A 6,634-nucleotide genomic window follows, 5' to 3' on the forward strand; every position below is an offset into this window, starting at 1 on the left:
TCCATTGCATCATAGCCAGTCATAATGGCTAATCAAAAGGCAACGAAAGCTGGTGGAAATTCTGGGAAAGGGGAACCCTGCTGACTATTGGTGGGAGTGAAAGTTGATGCAGCCTCCATGGAAATCAGTGTGTTCTTCCTCAATTCAGGATAAACAAAACTTCAATATTAGCAAGCTGCATAAGTCCTGAGCATATACCCAAAGGTTCTTTATCTTACAATAAAGACTTTTGGTCATCCATGCTCATGGCTAAATTATAGAAATAAATGTGCATATACACAGTAGAATTGTGTTCGTTTATAAAGAAAATGAAAATATAAAATTTGTAGGTAAGGAGATGCAATGGTAAAAATTACACAGTAAAACAGGTAAATACCATGTATCCTATTTTATATGGGGATCTCAGGTTTGAATCTTAGGTACATTTAGAAGCCAGGAAATTAGGAGAAAGCCATTGAAATAGAGAATGCTTTAAGGCAGAGGGCAGAGAGTGAAATATAAGTGATATGACTAATGGTCCAGGCAATGGTTGAGAGGAAAGGGTCAATGACTAGCCTGGAAAGGTTAAACAAAATAAAAGCGATTCAAAAAGCTGTGTGGGAAACTAGCATTTTAAGCCAATGAAAAACACTTCTGGATAAATAGTGATATGAATGGGAAGAAAATGGTATTTCTACAGGTCGGAGCCATGCAGCACAAATCCCAGTGCCAGGTGGGAGAACGAACCTGATACAGCAATATCACGGGGACCCAGAGGGTCATAACATAACACAAGCTCTTGCCAGTTCTCTTGCCCACCAGAGTGAGCTGATAGGATCCTTCTGGGAACATGTCACAGAGGTTTTAGGGATATAACACTGGAGCAGAGCTGAAGTGTTTGTCCTGATTAACTTTCATGGTACTGAAGGTGGCATGCAGGTTTCTAGGGAGGGAATGTTTCAGTGATGTTGTCTGTCCATGAGCACCACAATACCAACAGGCCATGCAGGAAGCACCCAGTATTGTAAGAGGTGGATCATGCCATGTTAAAACATATTATAAAGCCATGATTAAAATTCCATTATAAACCATGTTAAAAACCTATGTTCAGTCCTCGTTTCGGCAACACATATACTAAAATTGGAACGGAACGATGCAGAGATTAGCATGGCCCTTGAGCAAGGATGACATGCAAATTCGTGAAGCATTCTGTACTTTTTGCTGGTCTACCTGGATGTCTACATGTAGAAAAATGCATATAGATCCATACTTATCAGCCTGGACAAAACTAAAGCCCAAGTGGATCAAAGATCTCAACATAAAACCAGACACACTAAATCAGTTAAAAGAAAAAGTGGGGAAGAGCCTTGATCTCATTGGCACAGGAGACAACTTCCTGAACAGAACACCAACTGCGCAGGACCTAAGATCAACAAGCAATAGGGACCTCATGAAACTGAAAAGCTTCTGTAAAGCAAAGGACACTGTTGTCAGAACAAAATGACTGCCTACAGACGGGGAAAGGATCTTCACCAACTCTATATCTGACAGAGGGCTAATATCTAGACTATTTAAAGAACTAAAGTAGTTAAAAAACAACAAATCAAGTAATCCAATTAAAAATGGAGTACAGAGCTAAACAGAGAATTCTAATTAGAGGAACATTGAATGGCAGAGAAATACTTAAAGAAATGTTCAATGTCCTTAGTCTTCAGGAAAATGTAAATCAAAATGACCCTGAGATTTCACCTTACACCCATCAGAATGGCTAAAATGAATAACTCAAGTGACAACACATGCTGGAGAGGATGTGGAGAAAGGGGAATCCTCTTTCACTACTGGTGGGAATGTAAACTTATACAACCACTTTGGAAATTAATCTGGAGCTTTCTCAGACAATTCTGAATAGCGCTTCCTCAAGATCCAGCTATACCACTCCTAGGCATATATCCAAAAACAAACAAACAAACAAACAAACAAACAAAAAACACTGAAGTATATAACAAGGACATCTACTCAACCATGTTTATAGCAGTTTTATTTGTAATAGCCAGAAGCTGGAAACAACCTAGATGCCCCTCAACTGAAGAATGGATGCACAAATTATGGTATAGCTACACAATGGAATATTACTCAGCAATAAAAAAACAAGGAAATCATGAAATTTGTAAGTAAATGTGGGAACTGGAAAGGATCATCCTGAGTGAGGTATCCCAGAAGCAGAAAGACACATGGTATATACTCACTCATAAGTGGATTAAACATATAATATAGGATAGACATACTAAAATCTGTACAACTAAATAAGCTAATCAGGAAGGAGGACCCTGGCTAAGATGCTCAATCCCCATTGAGAAAGACAAAGAGGATGGACATCAGAGGAAGGAGAAAACAGGGAACAGGACAGGAGCATACCATAGGAGGCCTCTGAAAGGCTCTACCCTTCAGGGTATCAAGGCAGATGCTGAGACTCATAGGCAGAAGCTGAGACTCACAGCCAAAATTTGGGCAGAGAGCAGGGAATCTTATGAAAGAAGGGGAAGATAGTAAGACCTGGAGAGGACAGGAGCTCCACAAGAACAGCAACAGATCCAAAAAGTCTGGGCAAAGGTGGGGGGGGGTTCTGAAACTGATACTCCATCCAAGTACCACTCATGGAGATGGCCTGGAACCCCTGCACGGAGGTGCCCTTTGGTAGCTCAGTATCCAAGTGGGTACCCTAGTAAAGGGAACAGTGACTATCTCTGACATGAACTCAGTTTCTTGCTCTTTGATCACCTCTCCCTGAGGGGGGGAGCAGCCTTACAGGCCACAAAAGAAGACAATGTAGCCACTCCTGATGAGACCTGATAGACTAGGATGAGAGAGAAGGGGAGGAGGACTTCCTTTATCAGTTGACTGGGAGATGGACATGAGTGGGGAAGAGGGAGGGTGGGACTGAGAGGGGAGGAGGGAGGGAGGTACCGAGGTGATACAAAGTGAATAAACTGTAATTAATAAAAATAAAATAATTTAAAAAACCTATGTTCAAAACCCATACAAGAAATTATTTTTAAAATTAATAAAAAGATTACACTAAAAAGCCACCTGGTTTAGAGGTCTTGAGTTGTTTAACTAAAGATGTGGTTGCAAACTGACTTCTCAGTGTGTGTGTTCTTGCTCAGAGATGCATGCTACACCCAGCTTACCCAGAAAAAAATCTCATGGCACCAGCTGCGATGATGAGGTTAAAGACTTATGTCTACCACAGGCGCTAATAATAAATAACTGTTGAGTGTTCGTCTCTAAACAAGTTACTTACTCCATTCCCTTGAAGGCTCAGGGATCATTGCAGAGGAGACGGAAGTAAGAACATAACAGACAGAAGATGGTCAGAGGGGCTGCAATAGCGAATTGTCTGCTCATAAGATTGCTGGAGCTGGTTCTGTACATGACTGGGCCCATAATCCATCAATCATGGATCTCAGAGAGATGTATAAGATCATACTCTACCCCAAAGAACTACTGGCTACTGCTAGACTTAGAAAGAGAGAAAGTCATATATGTATGTATGTATAAATTATGTATAAATTACCATGCGTCAGTGACTGGTTAAAGAACAAAGTTACACACATGGTCATGGCTAAATTCTGTGAATCTCAAGATAAAACTGAAAACACGAGTGTGATACAGGGACTCCAGGCTGGAAGAGGAGAGGGGTTGACAAGTGTGTGGAGAAAGACAAAGAGCAGAGAGGTGGAAGTGGCAAGAATGCAGTACAGGAACATATGAAATCATTAAAGAAGATTAATAAAAGTCATGATAAAATAAACCATTTCATGTCTATAATATGTACGTGTCCATGTTTTTAATTTAAATTATATTGTTTGTAGAATGAGAAACTTAATTAAATTGAATTGCTCTCACCACTACATTTCCATCCAAATATAATATTGCAAAATATTCTATTAAACAAAGTCAAACTTACATAAAATAATTTTTGAATAAACTTAAATCATGGCACTAATCATAATCATTTATATTAGTGGCCATTTAATATCTGAGGCTTCAAATCAAATAATGTGAATATAGAGCTATTATCCAGGTAATAGTTCTCACTTACAATATCACCGCAATGGAGAAGGGAATTTCTGTTCTGTTCCTCATCACAGGATGGGCGTAGGATGGATGAATTTAAAAGTACATTAGTTCTCAATAGAAAACAACCCCTAAAAACGCAGCTTCGGCGTGGAAAGCCTAGCAGCATTTCATGCTCAGCAGGAACCCCACACCTAACGTTAGAGTCCGAGTAGACCTGGATTGCCGCTGGGCTGTGTAGGAGGGTCCGGAGCAAGGTCTTTCCGTAGTTACTACCTTAGTGGGAGCATCAACAGATAAACGCCAGGTTCACCAGCTGAGTCTCTTCATGTTCAAGCCTAGTGACTTTCTAGAAAGAACTCTAAAACATTTGTGGTCATGTATGAAATGGAGCTAGACTGTAGACCACATATATGTTTAATATAAACCTGTTTAAATAAGCTAAGCTTCTAGAGGTGAGTTAAGTGAGAAGTGAAATGGGCCAAATAATTCCTTGCCATAACTGCTTCTCACCAGTGCCATGTGCTATATACTGTAAATATTAGAAAATCATCAATGTGACTTCTAAAATGGCCGTAAGAATCATTCTTTTACTCACAAAATTGGTTGAACAGTTTACTCCCTCCTTTAAGAAAAATTTTAACTTTTGATATTGAGAACATCATATTTTCTGAATTTTCCACCTACCTCACCATATCCCAATTTCCCACTATCTTTGTAGGTTTCCTCTTTAAAAAAATAAAAAGAAAAGAAAGAAAGAAAACATTTATTTATTTATTATTATCTTTTTTTTTTTTTAATGGATATGAGTGCTCGGTCTGCACCTACACTTTCATGCCAGAAGAGGACATCAGATCCCAGTATAGATGGTTGTGAACCATAATATCATTGCTGGGAATTGAACTCAGGACCTGTGGAAGAGCACACAGTGCTCTTAACTGCTGAGCCATCTCTCCAGCCCTGGAAGTTTCCTCTCAATATCTGGCGTGTGTGTGTGTGTGTGTGCACATGCACATATGTAAATATTTTCCAAATGTTTAGCCCAGTTTCTTTTCCTTTCTTAAGCTCTACTAATCCATTGCATACTTACCAACTCAATAAAAATGTTTTAATATCAGAAAACTTTAGTTAACAATGCACTTAAATTAAATTGTTCTTTGACGGAATGATGAATATCTAAAATACCTTCTAATCACACTCACCCTTCAACGTGCAGACGTTTTAATGAATTCATTCCAACACCTTCATGTCTACCAGTCTTGCTCAAATAAACAAATTATGGTGTTGTTTACCTCATCTTCGGCTTCAAATAGTCTGAGGTACTTCTCTCTTGTGAAAGGATTCCAGCATTTAAAATGTTGACAATTCAGGGCTGGACTCTTCAAAGTAAACCGGCATTTCACTTTTCTGCTCTGTTTGCATGGAATCTTCTGTCTTGGAAACTCTGAGTTCTCTTTACTTACTTACTGACATGTTACCAGCCTTACTGCAGAAGTTTAAGACTGCTCTGTAGAAACACAAACAGCACTTAATATAAATTCACTCATGAACCAAAACATGGTCACGTCTTCCATTCATAATTAAAATATTTAAATTCTCTTCTCAAATTCAGTACAGTATATTACTAGGAACTATGATTTATCCACCTATATCCAGAAAACCTGTGCTGGTCTATGATGTATGACAATATGTTATATGTTTGAAATTCACACCCGATCTTTTCTAACATGCAAACTGGCCTTGATATTTTCACATATGAATATGACATTTGATGTACCAAGATCTAATTTTAGAATAATGAGTAACTATTGAAAAGAGTCTACAAATATTAAAAGAAATGACTCTACAAGCAGTAATTATTTTGGATATTAAAATAGAAATATAGTTTAGTTATCCAGAGAAAACATTTTAATGCCATTTGTACTTATTGACATTTCCTCTAATTCAGTTAAGCAGTGCATACACAGCAAAGAGCATTTACTGATAGTTCAGCATGTGTTAATTAGAGGAAGGACATACTGTGACGATCCTGGTAGGTCATTCCCTGGTGTGCTTAGCCGCTAAAATACAGTTATGATGACGAAATATTTGCTGTCTTGGATGGATTATCGTATCAAAGGTGATGAGCTTCACCTGTTAATGTTACATTTTGGAACAAGCTGATGGTGTGTGGATATTACAGTCACCGTGGATGAAAGGGAACGGCCGTAAGGAGCTGCAGTTTCCAGGGAGGGCCCTAATCTGTTGTAAAGAAGAGCATAGATGACAGCAATGTGACTGAATTATTTGAAGACAGCTCTGCATCACCTTGGGGTGACTGCTGCAGTGTGCGGCTCCTTATGTGTGAGGTGCAGGTTCCTCATCACCTGCTCTTAGAAACACCTCAGACTTCCACCCCTCTGTCAGCTACGTATTCAACATATCATAGCATTAGGTCTGTAGGAAGACATATATCGATAGGTGAACATCATTCGTACAAAATCCTTTATAGAACTAAAGAATGATTTTTATAGTAAAGATATTGGAATGCAATAAAAAAATAGATTAAGAAGTTTACAATGTTTTACAAAACCTTAAC

At 38.6% G+C, this 6,634-nt stretch overlaps 1 non-coding gene across 1 annotated transcript; it reads left to right on the forward strand.

Moving 5' to 3' along the window:
* The first annotated feature begins 1,089 nt into the window (after positions 1-1,089).
* Positions 1,090-1,198, forward strand: LOC132652552 (U6 spliceosomal RNA). The gene has a single exon (XR_009590160.1). It is a non-coding gene; the product is annotated as a U6 spliceosomal RNA (small nuclear RNA).
* Positions 1,199-6,634: the final 5,436 nt, after the last annotated feature.

The sequence above is a fragment of the Meriones unguiculatus genome, chromosome 2 (genome assembly GCF_030254825.1).
Source record: "Meriones unguiculatus strain TT.TT164.6M chromosome 2, Bangor_MerUng_6.1, whole genome shotgun sequence".
Classification (NCBI taxonomy): Eukaryota; Metazoa; Chordata; class Mammalia; order Rodentia; family Muridae; genus Meriones; species Meriones unguiculatus.